The sequence below is a fragment of the Myodes glareolus genome, chromosome 17 (genome assembly GCF_982192425.1).
Source record: "Myodes glareolus chromosome 17, mMyoGla1.1, whole genome shotgun sequence".
NCBI classification, from domain to species: domain Eukaryota; kingdom Metazoa; phylum Chordata; class Mammalia; order Rodentia; family Cricetidae; genus Myodes; species Myodes glareolus.
This window is the reverse complement of record NC_142042.1, coordinates 6,080,001-6,093,905: the sequence shown is the minus strand read 5'-3', so window position 1 is coordinate 6,093,905 and position 13,905 is coordinate 6,080,001. Positions and strand designations below refer to the sequence as shown.

The window sequence follows — 13,905 nt, the reverse complement described above, 5'->3', positions numbered from 1 at the left end:
GAGCAACCTGTCCTTGCTCCAACCCCACCGCCTGCACAGGGAAGCACCCTGGCTTCCCCTGGCTCTAACAGCAACCTGGGAAAGACCCATGCTTCTAGCAAGTGTGCTGATGATCTCCTGGTCCCCTTTGTATGACACAATCAGAACAGAGTTTTATTTGGCAGATCTTTGTGACATGGTCACATCCATCTTTCCCATACTGCATGTTTGTTTTTCCCCGTCCCCCTCCTCCGGCCAGATCAATCCCCTCAGCTGACGTAAACCCTGAGTGTTTTGAGACCTTCTGGCTCCTTTTGACTTTTCGCCCTTGCTTGTGACTAAACTCTGAGCCCACTCTTGTAGGCTCAGCCTGGCTTTCCTCTCCTGTGTGGAGCTTCCCAACAGAGCCTTATCTCCGAGTTCCCCCAGAACTGAGATAAATCTCCCCTAACACCAGTCCTGATTTTGTCACCATACCATTCACACATATCTATGGCTTATGTCGTACGGCACTGTTATTTCTTTGGGGAAATTTAGCTCTAAATTTTGTCACAATTCCTAATTTATTGCTGTGCATAGTAAAATGTTTTAAAGGTCGGGCTCCATGGGATAGCCCAATAATCTTTCATTAAAGAATGCTAGTTCATCTCACCAGGCCTTTGTTCTCTTGTCTGTAAGTTATAAAAAAATACTAAGAATTATAGATGTAGTTTATGAGCTACAATCTGTGTGATATGCATGCCGTATGGATATCATATGATTAGTATAGCTGCACCGTGTATGCAATGACAGTCATCAGCACTGTCATGAACACATCTCTGTACTGACATTAGAGTTTTGGATTCTTGTCAGTAAGTCCACGAGTATCTATCTGATGCAGCCTGGTGGAGGAGCTGGCGTGGGCGTCAGAAGGGGCCAGGTCTCCCCTCAGTTCTGCCCATGCTCATGACTTTGGCCCCGTGTGCACGACCTTGGGTGAGTCAGACTGTCTAGGTCTACAAGATGGCTGTGGACCTGGGGACAGGGCTGAGCCTCTCTGAAGTCCTAGTGGTCTCTGATTGCAGAGTGCTATGTTTACTCAAGTCCCCTCCATCAGAGCTGGGCTCTCAGTGACAGGCAGGGAGGCACCTTCTCTCTAAGGCCTGTGTACTCACTCTTGGCATGGACTGCGGCCCTCTTGGCAATGTATTAGTGAGTACACAGACATAGGCCTCTGCGCTCCGCTGAACACTGACTAGAGAATGGTCGTGGTCTTCAGTTTATAATCACAATGACCGTTTGGAAGTTATGGGAGAAAAATGCAAAGCCGGAGAGCTTCAGAGGGCACACCTGCTGGCTTTTCCCAGGACCGACGCTGTGAGAGGGATTGCATCTTCAGTTGATCAGCCTGGTAACACGGCTCCAATTCAGCCTCTCTGAAGACACCTCAGGTCACGGGACTAGTGGCCTCAATTATAGAGGCAGGGACGGAGATGCCCAGAATCGCAGAGTGTCACAGTTGGAAGAGCCCTTGTCTAGTCTAAACATTTGATTTTACACATGAGGGAACTTCATCTCAGAGAGGCCAGAGGACACCTACAAGGTCACAGAGCTAGAAGCAGAATTTGCTCTGGGCAGCGCATGCTCTGGAATCCCAGCGGAATGCTTCCCCAGCCCTACAGCAGGGGCAAGGATGGAAGGGAGCCCAAATGGGCAGCATACAGCCCACCACCCTCTTCTGCAGCCCTTTCCTCCCGTGGTTAAGGACAAACCCAGCAACAAGCCTTAGGGCGTGGGATGCAAAGAGCATGGCTGTGTTTCTGCAATGTATGTGTCACGACTCAGAGGTCCCTGGCTAGACACGGGCTCTGTGAGAGGAGAGCCTCGGGAACAAGTTGGCGTGAGGCCTGGCACTTGGGAGGCAGCTGGTTAAACGAGCCCGGAAGGTGTCTCTCATGCTGGGGACGACATCACAGAAAACACAGGCGACTATGAAGGGCTTCAGCACTTGGAACCCTCTGAGACGTGAGGAGTGGGGCTGTGATGAGGGCCCAGACATCCACTGTGTTCACACGTGCGTGGGAAAGGCAAGGGAGGTGAGAAATACAGTCTCGCTTTTATTCTCAAATCAGGAGATGATGTACAGACTTAACTTGTGATTCGGTAGTCTCTCGTGGCATCCTTCTCTCACTGACTTTTTGCTCTTAAGCAAATGAAGTGTAGGGTGGGGTCCAATCTGTGGTCCTGCCTGGGGTTTCACATGGAAGACAGTGAGTGCTCTCCTTCCATCTCCCTTTTCTCTGGAGAGACATGGCTGCTGCAGAACTTAGGCCCACAATGCAGGCCCGAGGAAAGAACTCAGGCAGCTGTGTGCTGAGGCTAGTGAGCCTCTGGGGAGTCAGGGAGTCTCCCAGTCTGAGCCTGGAAAGAGTCAAATCCAGCTATATCCCTCTGGGGTCAGGTGACTGAACTGCTCCCCATCAGGGGACTGAGAGAGCGAGTGTCACAAGTCCCTTATGACACGTCTGGTGCTTGTGCCCAGCTCTTCTCCAGCATCCTCATAGGCTGATGTGGGAAAGGGCTCTCCGAGGCATGCTGGGCTTTCGGCACAAAGAAAACTCTGCTCGTTGTGGCTTATTTGTAACCAAAGCACAGCCTGCCCACCCTCGCCTTTATTCTAGCCTATAAAGCCCACCTCATCTGAGCATGACATCATGAGCAGTCTGGAGAGGCCAGACTCCGACCCCTGCCATGTCTTCTTTACTTACTGTTTGGTTTGGAAGTGTAACCATGCTGGCTCAGGGTAGAAGGGCTTGTGGGGAAGTTCATGTGTCCCCTTACTCTCTGTTCTGCCTGGACCTTCCTGAAGTCCTGGGTTTCTCTAATTCCTTTTTTTTTTAAAGTGTATACTGGAAGACGTTTTAAAGATGAAAATGAAGCTTTAATGGTAAGTTAAGCCTCTTGATGACTTACACTATCGACCGCCAGTACTTTGAAAGGTATTAATAACCCGGATGTAATTAAAACCTGGTAAATTCAGCATTTCACTTCAGAGAGATTAATTTTTGCTTACTTCCAGATATAATAAAGGAATTTTTAAGCTACAAGTCATTGCTGTCAGGTCAGTGTCATTTAGATTATTATTAATCTGGAGATATAAAGTGCATTCATACTAAACTTTTGGTAATTTATAACAGAAACAAATTCTGGGACTGGAGAGATGGCTCAGTGGGTAAAAGCACTTTTTGCTCCAGGAGAGGACCTGGGTTTGGTTCCCAGCACCCATATGGTGGGGCACAACCATTAGTAACTCCAGCTCCAGAGATTCTGATGCTCCCTTCCAGCCTGTGCGGGTACAAGGCACGCACATACTACACAGACATAGATGAAGGCAGAACACTCTTAGAGATAAAATATTTTTAAAGAAAGTTCATGAATTATAGACTTGGCTGCATTTTGATTCTCTGTGTTAACCTGCTAACGGGTGAATCATTGTTTGTGCCTGAATCATTGCCCACAAGGACTTGGACTTCCCGTGAGGAGGTGTCCATGACAACTGGTTGGTAAGTATGTTTCATGAGCTCAATATTTCATAAAATTGGACTTGTTAGTACTTTAATATATAATAATAATGTAATTGATATCTAATATCTCGTAATGTTGTAATATTCTGGTTTGATAGCCTACTCAGCGATAGGCAAATACATTTGGAAAGAAATAACTTACACGTAGGAAAAATGTATATTCCTACCACTCGAACATCTAGAGACACAAGCACATACCCACAATCTCTTAAATTCCCAGGTGCGTGACTTAAAATGCTAAAACTAACAACTATGACTTAAATGCTGATCCCCTAGCAGCCACTCTGGACCACTCCTGCAGAGAAGGCTCACAAGGTAGTCTGGGTTGGAGGTATTTTTCTTGCCTGACTTTTCCAGATGCAGCTTTGTATTAGCGTGTTCAATAAACCACGTAGCACGTTCACTGGATTACCCCGAGCCACTCTTGACCCTCATTTCATTCTAGTTGGAGGTAATTACTTGCTGCTAATGCAAAATGCAAAAGACACCCTTAAATTCAGTCGAATTATTATGTAGATTGGAAACCAGGTCTCTCAGTTCCTTTCTCCCCATAACTCTTTTGTCTACTTTATCAAAGAAAAAAGTCGACCTGATTTTTCACGGGGCGGAGGGGTGGTCTTTTACTTACAATAACACTGGTTCTGGGGCTCAGGGAAGGAATGGGTGAGCTGCCTGAAGAATAAATCAGTAATAATGTCCACTTTTAGTGTCTAATCAGGGAGGCGGAATGAGCCTTTATTCTTTCCTCATATGGTGCTTTGAAAATACCAGCTTTTGTTTAAGGCGTTCTAAAGAGAACCTGGGTAATTTTGTTGTTGATCTACGTCTGGATGGAAACTCTGCTTATTAACTCATTTATATTCAAATCAATCATTCCGGTGCACTAAGAGCTCATCTCTGGATTAATAGTGTTTACAGTAAAAATGGAGCATGGGTTCTCCCAGCCTCATTCCAGGAATCAATAAAAAACAACAGTAAAAGGCTTTTTTTTCTTCTTGTGAATACCTAAATGGTTTCAGAAGCATCATTCCACTCAGGGAAAAGATTGTTTTTCTATCCCAGCAAGAGGCAGTGAACTCATGGCTTCAGTTCAGACTGACAGAGCTGGGTGCAAAGCCCAGTTGTCAGGAAGAGTTATTTGCCACAGGCCTGGAGAGAAATCTGCCAATCAGTTCTTCCTAGGTCAGAGAGTGGAGGGTGCTGCTTGGCTCTGGCATTCATGAGTAGAGACCAGGAGCATTGTATTTCCTGGAAGTGAAATATCTTCTATAAATTAAAAAGATGGCAAGACAGTAAGTCAAGACTAAACAAGTGGGACTGGGTATTAGCCATTTTTCACGGTGTAGAAAATTAAAGTCTACCAAGTATAGAAACATCACACTCAGAAATCAGGAGCAGAGGGTGATTGATATCCTCAGTTCCCATCTGCAGGCCAGGTCACTGTATGTCTATGTTCTCACTCTTTCAGTTTCTGGTCTAATATAAACACCACTTCCATGCAGCCTCATTTGCGGGAATCATGTATAGCCCAGGCTGGCCTTAAACTTGCTATGTGGTCAGTCCATGATGATTAAACTTCTGGTCCTCCTGCCTCCACCTCAGTGGATTACATGTAATTACATGTTAGATATCATGGTCTGCTTATATGTTCAAACCTAGGGCCTCATCCATGTACGGTGAGCACTCTACGAACTGAGCTACATTTCCAGCCTCAACACAGCTTACAAACCATCTGCCCTTTGCCCCATAAGCACCATCTCAGGCATCTCCAGACCCAGCATCGTAGAGTGCCAGGCCAGGTCCATGCCCAACGGAGGTTCCTCAGATACTCAATATACTGATGGGTGCACACGAGTTTCTCCAGTGACCTTAGTGTTGGCATGGCAACTCTGCTGGCTCAGGACAGAATCCAGACCCATTAACTTTCTAAGGAAGCTGCTCCAGCTGAGTCCAAGCTGCCCACTGTTCCAGAGTCACTGTGGGGTTGTCTAGAATCTCAATCTCAAAAGATTTTATATCTCCAAAGATGATCGGGTTTTGCCTAACTTGCTGTTATTCCTTTGCCAAACTTCAAATTCCTCCAGTGAATTTGGTCACAAAATGTTGTAACAGTGGATCTAATATGTGTACTTGGGAAGATAACCTGCAGGAGTGACCATAAGGAAACATTTCTAAGGGAGAACGATGTACTCAGATCAGCTGCCAAACTGGCTAAGTCTGTCAAAATGTTAACCTTCAGATCTGCTCTTAATCAAGGAAGCTGTTTTATAGAATGTGCTGGCCTATCTTAACAAATGAATTCATTCTCCAGAATTCTATCCACCCATCCATCCATGCATCCATGCATCCACCCACCCACCCACCCACCCACCCACCCATCCATGCACCCATCCATCCATCCATCCATCCATCCATCCATCCATCCACCCACCCATCCATGCACCCATCCATCCATCCATCCATCCATCCATCCATCCATCCATCCATCCACCCACCCACCCATCTATCCATCCATTCATGCATCCACCCACCCATCCATCTATCCATCCATGCATCCACCCACTCACCCATACACCCACCCACCCATCCACGCATCCACCCACCATCAACACAGGCATGTTGAACACAGGCTAGATTCCTGCTCCAGACCCTAGGGATTCTAGCGTGAGCAAATGGACCCACTCTGCCCCTGGGTACTTTTGATTCTTGGATTGAGGAGGAGTTACAGGAGTTACTGGGGTAAAAAGGAGAGCTAGAGGAGCCCAGGTATTCTCAGTACCGTCAACAGCTCTGACCTCATGCCCTCCTGTGATGGAGCACAAATCCTTCCCCAGAACACTGTCTCCTTTTCATACTGCGTCAGGATGCTCCTCGCCTCTCTTAGCTCCAGACCCTCGCACCTTGTAAACCGTTTGCCGTGGACGTGACACAATAGTCTGCTCTTCTGTCTTTTAGAAAAGGAAAACACTTGCTAAGGAGCTGGCTCTAGTGTTCTCAGACAGAACCCAGGCACTGTGTGCTCGAGATTCGGGCACCTTAATCAGGGCAGCGCTTCTGCGTCCTACCAGGATGAAAACCTTTGCCTTGGGCAGCCTTAGGGTGACAGGACCAGTACCAGGGACACTCTTCTCCCTTCTTTTGATCTGCCCACCTTTGGGGCCTTGTGCTGCTCAGCACGTGACCAATAAATAAATCACCTGCTAGGCCTACAGCTCTCCGTTAGGTGAAGTATGCGAACCTCGCCCTTAAAGAGTGTGCCATTCAGGTGTTTTTCACTCCAGAGAAACCCCACATGGCTGAGACGTGAGCGCCCTGAACCTTGGTTACTCACAGGCATTTCTATTTTATCAGTACTTGCCATGAATTAGACATACTACCTTATCACAATGCTGAGCCCAAATTACATACTTGACTATCGGGAAACAATATTCCAGTTCATAGCTCCCGCCCTGCTGCCTTTATCTCTGACTGCTGAGATGGAGAAATGGATTCCTCCCCAGATTTTACCCAAGGACTGGTAGTGGGGCTCCTGATCATTTTGAAAATATTTCAGGAGTGCAGACTCGGTGGTAGAAATGAGTGTGCCTGGGCCTCGTCCTCCTGTCCTTCCCCGTATGGAAGGGCAGCTCAACTAAAGGATTTCCTTCCTAGTTGGATGCTCTTTGAACTCAGTCAAATGCACCATTGCGGTGCCACGCTTTACTATTTTAATATTCAGGCCCCGTCCCCCCACAACCAGTCACTGAGTGGTGGAGCTTCCATCACAGTTGCGTTAACATGTGTGGGTGCGGTTCTACGGAGCTGATTCAGCATCCTGGCTTAAGAGTACAGACTTCAGAGCTAAGCTGAGTCTGAGTCCCACCTCTACCAGTAAAGGGCCCTGAACATGGGACAAGTTAATCATCCTGTCTTAGCTCGGTTTTATTTATTTTTTTAATCTACAAAATGGAAATAGCAATACCATTTTCAGGCAGACGTAAAGAACAAATTAATACTCAAAACTCATTAAGAACAGTGGGCCTCAATACGCTTTGTCACAGATAGAGATACATGCAAAAGCGCCTGGCACGGCTGTCAAGCGCTCCCTCTGAGGCCATTGCTCACTGTTAGACCTTCTGAGAGAAATGAGAGTCATTTTTCACAGTGATGAAGGCGACTCCACCTGAACTCTGGAAATGGCGGTTCATCAGGCTGCGCAGACCTGGGGCAAATCAGCGGCTATGGATCTCAAGCCATTCTGGGTCAAGACCCGTGTGTGGGGGCGGCTGCTCTAGATGTTTGCAAAGCTGCGGGAGATGTAAACACCTGCCTCCCATCTGAGAGTCGGCCTGGCTCGTGCCTGCATCCTTGTCTTACTCACTCTTTCTCCATTGCCCCACAGGTATTCCTCAGCACCAACCCTTCAATGCATTACCCTTGTTAGAGCTTATGCAATATGCTTATGAATAGCAAGGGGATTCACTTTCTGCGCTGCCAGGGCAAATTATCACTAAGACAGTGGCTTAAAGCAAGAGAAACACTTTCTCAAAGGTTCTAGAGGCCAGAAGTCAGAGATGGTGTTTCCGGAAGCACCACGCTTCCTTCTAAGGGGCCAAGGGTCAGCGCTTCCTTGCCTCTTTCTGTTTCTAGCGGTTCCGTGGTCTCCCAGCATCTCTACCACGAACTGTCTTTACCACGTCTGTCCTTTCTGTGCCTGTTTTTTCTTGTTCATCTTTGTAAGGGCATTTCCTACTAGATTTAGATCACACCTAGGCAATCTAGGGTGAGCTATTTCCAAGGCGCCTAACTTTGCGAGATCTGCAAGGATCCTTTGACCAAATAAGGGCACATTTACAGGTTGTTGGGATTAGAAATTAGAATGTCTTCCTTTCTCAACCCTCTCTAGATAGCAAGGTTAACAACTGGATTCTGAAGCTGTGTTTGTGGGTTCCAGCAGAAGTCTGTGTTACATGGGTGAAGTGCCCGTGGTATTGGCTAATATCTGCCCAGCATGGGAAGGCACAGGAGGGAGAGATGGGCATGCCCATCTTAGAAGTTTCTGCCTGAGCTTTCCTGAATGATGGCTGGGTCACGGTCAGTCCTAACTGTAGAGCACAACACTGACTGTTTGAGGATGTTCATGGGAAGTGTTTAAGACGCCTGTGTGGGCAGAAAGTTTATAGTGTCTGACCCCTGCTCTGGTCACAAGGCTGCTATGTTGAAGTTTGTCAGCATGACCGCATGTCTGTCTTGTCTCCAGCACCGACTGAAGTAGATCTGCACTCAATGACTCAATGACAGCAATTTTTTATTTAATACTCCCATTGAGTCAATTTTTTAAGGATCCGTACAAAAGTATTACACAGGAATAAGTAAGCCACAGCTATGCTGGAAATACTTGCGAAGGCCAGGCCTACAGTTTCTGTTTTCACTTTCATCTAGAGCCCAAGTAGAAGGTGGCGGAAGAGTCAGGAGCCAAAGACAGCGAACTGTTGTTGTCCAAAAGTACTAACCAAGCCTGGCATGAAGGATGCTGTTGGATTCCTGCACCGTTACCCAGCAGTGAGGGAGGGATAGAGTTGGGGGAGAGTAGATCTGCTCTCCCTGGGCAACGGGCCAGACTTCCATTTCTGCTTTACCACTCACTATTCAAGCTGGTAGGTGACCTCCTTTCTTTATGACTTAATTATTACATAGGAAATATATGCACCATATCATGTCTAAGGGCCCTTTCATCGTGGTCTCTAATGGAACCTGAAGCTCATAGATTTGACTAGGCTGACTGGCAGTGAGATTGAGAGATCGCACTCCTTGGTGTTGCGGGCACAAGCTACCATGTCCACTTGAGACGCGATCTTAGGTTCTTGGGCTCAGTAGACACTTAACTGACCCATCCACCTCCCCAGCCCCCTTAGCACACACTTTCAACTGCTCCCTAGAAAATGCACACCGGAGTGTGTGGGCTGAGAGTCTGGGTGTGCGCATATGTACTAGCTGGTGCTTGTCAATTGTACAACATATACAAGCTAGGCTGGATTTACTTAGCAGGCATTAGTCATGAGATTCACGTTAATGCAATGGCCTCAGGCTCAATGATAACAACAATGTCCCCAACAACTCGTACTTAAGAACACTTATTTAGCATCAGGATGGGGAACAGATGAAGCTCAGAGTGACTGTACTGTTGCCATGAGCACAGCCACGCCCAGGACCGCGGTGCCTCAGACCCACGACTATGGCAAAGCCTTCCCTAGGCAATGAATGGATGCTACAAATGATTGACCTTTTGGTAAAAGCACTGTATGCATGCAGAAACTGAACCACAGGTTCCTCCTCCTGCATGACTGTGACCTGAAACTGCTCCCTACAGAGACCTCCTGCTGAGAGGAGAGGCTGCTCCTCCTCCTCCACCTGTACCTCATACAGGAGCCTCCTTTCTCAGTGGTACATACTAAATGCACTGAGTTCCCAGGATACTGATATGTCCCCTTCAGCATGCAGAGCCTACCTGATTCCAGCTTTTCCGTATATGTATCTGTTATTTCTCCATCTCCCTAGTGAGGTCAGTCCCCAACCCTTGAGGTTCGTGGCGCACTGGCCCAACAGTGATGCGCTTGACTTTTCCTGAATTCTGAAAGCTGTATTCTCTAGCATCTGGCCACTCAGACTGTATCTCTGTATCTGAATTCTGAAAGCTATATCTCTAGCATCTGACCACTCTGACTGTATCTTCAGTTCCTGCCGACGACCACAGAAACTAGAGTGCTATATACAGTAAGGATTTTATTTAATGCTCAAGTTGCCCATCTCATTAATATTCAAATACAAGTGTTAGTGAAACTGTCTATGTGTAACTAATGTACAACAACCTGGTGAATCCAGAGCTCAGCGTCTGCCTTATGATTTCAGGATTTCACACAGATCCATATGCAAATGAGGAAGAGATCATAACCACCTTGTAAGAAGGTCCTATGATTCATACTGTTTTATAGGCATGGGAATTCAGTGCTATAGTAGTTAAGCAGTTCCACACAGCCCTTCCACTCACGTCTGAGTGACTCAGTTTCTAGGGAGTCTTGTACTAACTAGACTGTCAGTTCCACACAGGTAGCAACCCCTGCCCTCATGTTAGCTCCAGTCTCCCGTGCATCTGCCCAGGTCATGGTATATAGGAGGTGATCAGAAAATACTGTGTGACAACCAAGATGCTAATTCAGATTCCTCACTTGAGATGACTACATAATGTAAGGACGACATACGTTAATCCTGTGATTCACGACAAGAGGATGGTTCTACTGAGCATCTCTGTCTCCACTCCTGGAAGGCAGCTGACATTAACTTACATCCTGTTGACCCTTGGCTCTCTCATGCATAAAGGAAGTTCATCTGTAAGTTCCTGGTCTGGGATTCAGGGATGGATACTCTGGTTGCTTTGACGTCTGTTCTGGAAAAGGTATTCCCATTAGCTGAAGTGATCTTGGCTTTTGTAATGTGAGTGACTGTCACTTGTGGGAGCCATGATTAGTTCTCATGACGCCCCTGTCTTTTCATCTCCAAAAACATTTTTCTTTCTGGTCTCCAGTGTCAGTGTGTTTCCCAGACTCAACAGGAGAGAGAAGGAAGGAAAGACGGCAGGAGCATCCCAACGGCACTCAGCGTGCTCGTATTAATGCCGGGCACTATGATCCATCTCATTAGAGTTGACAGGATGTCCCTGAGATGACAAGCATGCTGCCCAGCCTCCTGTCACTTCCAGCACATCAGCAGGGAAAGAAACCCTCCTAGAGGAAGCGCTTAGCTCTGTAGGATCCAAGAGGACTGATTGTTTAGTAAATATTTCATCAAGAACATTAGCTGTGGAGTTTGGATGCTTAAGTAATGCAGATAATGAAATGTAAACAATTAAAAATTAATAGTGTTTGAAATGTTAGGCATAATTAGGCAAGCAGTGTATTAGTAATGAGGGGGGTCCACTCATGGGGAATATCTTCCATCCACCTTCTGGCCTGTGTTACAAGAGAAACAACCTCAAAGAACTCCCCAGGGATTGTTCTAGAATTCAGCTCTGTAGGCTGGGGTGTCAGAATGTGGGGTCTGCAGGTGTCTACTGGTAGAGGCTGCCACAGTGCAGGCATCTTTACATAGGGCCTGCACAGAGTGCCGACTGGGGCATGTTGGAGGCAGGACACGAGAGACGGTATAAACACACTGCTAGAAATCACACTTCCAATCAAAGGCGAAGGAAGCAGGGCAGGGACGAGGCCACATTTATTTAGTGAGTTGTGTAATACAGAGGGGCTCTCTGGAGAGTCGTTCCATTTTTTGTTTTCCTTTGCTCTTGGGCTCTCATCTTCAATCATTTCCCTTTTCTTTCCCAGTAGCTACTTCCCTTCCATCTAAAAATATGTTCAAGTGTCCTTCTCTGCACACAGAGAATTCTCTTCACACGTCCCCCTATAAAAGCTGCCGCCTTCAAACTTCTTGGAAGAGGGCAGCACATTTCTGCCTTCAGCCTCCCTGAATCTCATCCCCTGGTGCGGCAGCCATGCTCTGTTGCAAGCTCCCCCTGACATATGCACATGCGCTCTAGTGCACGCACGCGCGCGCGCGCGCGCGCACACACACGTGGTTCTTACAAAGCCACCTCTGCTGTCCAACCGGTTGTGCCAATGATCTCCCTGGTTCACTCTGCAGGACTGTACTCTAGTCTTCAGAAATTCTCCCCTCTGATCTCAGCCCTCATACTTTTGTACAATGTTCTTTTGGCCTTTAGGTTCTGGCCTGAGAACACCACAGCTTAGTTCTTTACTTCTTACACACGATCTGCAATTGAAACTCAGTCGAGACAGAATAGTAAACATGTGTGAAATGGGTAGGAGAGAAAGAAGGGGTGGAGAACAATGGGGAAACAGTGATAACCTTTTAACTTGTTTATATATTTTTAAATTAATTTCTCTCTGTGTGTGTGTGTGTGTCATGGCACATGTATAGAGGTCAGAGGATAATTCCCAGGAATCAGTTCTCTCCTTTATAAAGTGAATCCCAGGGATTCAGCTGAGATTATGAGGTTTAGAGGACAAACCTATTTCCAGTTCTTAGTTTCTTTTCTTGTTGCTGAGGTGAAATGCCTCGACCAAGCTCTTCACTTGGTTCACATTTCCGGGTTGCTGCCCACCTTTGCAGGAAGACCAAGGTGGCAGGAGCAGCTCGTCACGTTATCTCCACAGTCAAGAGCAGAGAGTGCTCTGTTATCCCATGCCCATGAGTGCTCAGCCCAACGTCTCCAGCCTCACACGACTCAGTGTCTCCTGCTCAGGGAATGGTGTTGCCCACAGTGAGTGGGCCTTTGCACCAACCAAGATACCCTCCCCCAGACCATAGACATGCCTAGTCACAGCCAGCCCAAACTAATCTAGACAGTCCTTCACTGAGACCCCCCTTCCCAGGTGATGCTAGATGGTACTGAGTTGACAACTGAAACTGCCCATCACGCCTGTTGAGTTATGTCCCCATCATGTCTACTGAGCCGTCTCCCCCCACTATGTCTGTTGATCCATCTCCTGACCACGCCTGTTGAGCCGTCTCCCCCCATTATGTCTGTTGATCCATCTCCTGACCACGCCTGTAGAGCCATCTCCCCATCACGCCTGTTGGACCATCTCCCCACATCACGCCTGTTGATCCGTCTCCCCAACTAGTTGATATGTTGACCATATTTATCATTTAATGATGTTATTCTAATGCTATAGTAACAGACCTATTCATTTTGAATTGTTCTGTTTTTTTTGCTTTGTAAAACTTTAGTTGTTATACAAACCTATATAGCAAAAAATAAAAACCAAATCAAAATGATAACTAACACCCCCCCCCCCCCGTCCTCTTTCTGTAGGCCTTTTTGTTCCATTTCTCTTTCTGAGTGCTTTGTTTTTTTTTTCCCTTGAATTATATGACTTTGGCTATGCTTCTTACCAAGACCTGAATCTTCTAGCTCAGTTCAGGGTCTTACAAAGCTGGAGACATTACATCATCTATAAAATTCTCCAAGAAACATGTTCTAAATGAATCTATTCTAACTCTCCTTTCTCCCATACCCGCACATAAGCACATGCATGCGACGCCTGTCCACACCCTGCACCTCTGTCCCCTCACTTGTCACCTCAGTTAGTTTTTTATCTGTCTACCTCATTTGGTCCACAAAGGCCTGGCCATTCTCTTTCTGAGATAACATTCGCATCCAGCACTTTATGGTTGCTCTGAGAAGTAGGCTTTGTTTGGGCTCCTGGCTCACAGGCTCTGGTCTGTCACAACTGGGAAGGTATGATGACACAGTCGGTCCCTGGTGAGAGTGTTTGACAGCTCCTGGTCGCGTTTTTGATGATAACCT

General features: G+C 46.9%; 1 protein-coding gene and 1 long non-coding RNA gene across 2 annotated transcripts in view; one reads left to right on the top strand and one right to left on the bottom strand.

Moving 5' to 3' along the window:
- St6galnac5 (ST6 N-acetylgalactosaminide alpha-2,6-sialyltransferase 5) overlaps positions 1–13,905 on the bottom strand; it is a 148,885-nt gene that overhangs the window by 82,884 nt on the left and 52,096 nt on the right. The gene's annotated exons all lie outside the window — the stretch shown is intronic.
- Positions 2,538–13,905, top strand: part of LOC125412772 (uncharacterized) — a 13,609-nt gene continuing 2,241 nt past the window's right edge. The window contains exons 1-2 of the long non-coding RNA XR_007235694.3: positions 2,538–2,905; positions 8,964–9,178. This is a non-coding gene — a long non-coding RNA (uncharacterized LOC125412772). The remainder of the gene's footprint in view (positions 2,906–8,963; positions 9,179–13,905) is intronic.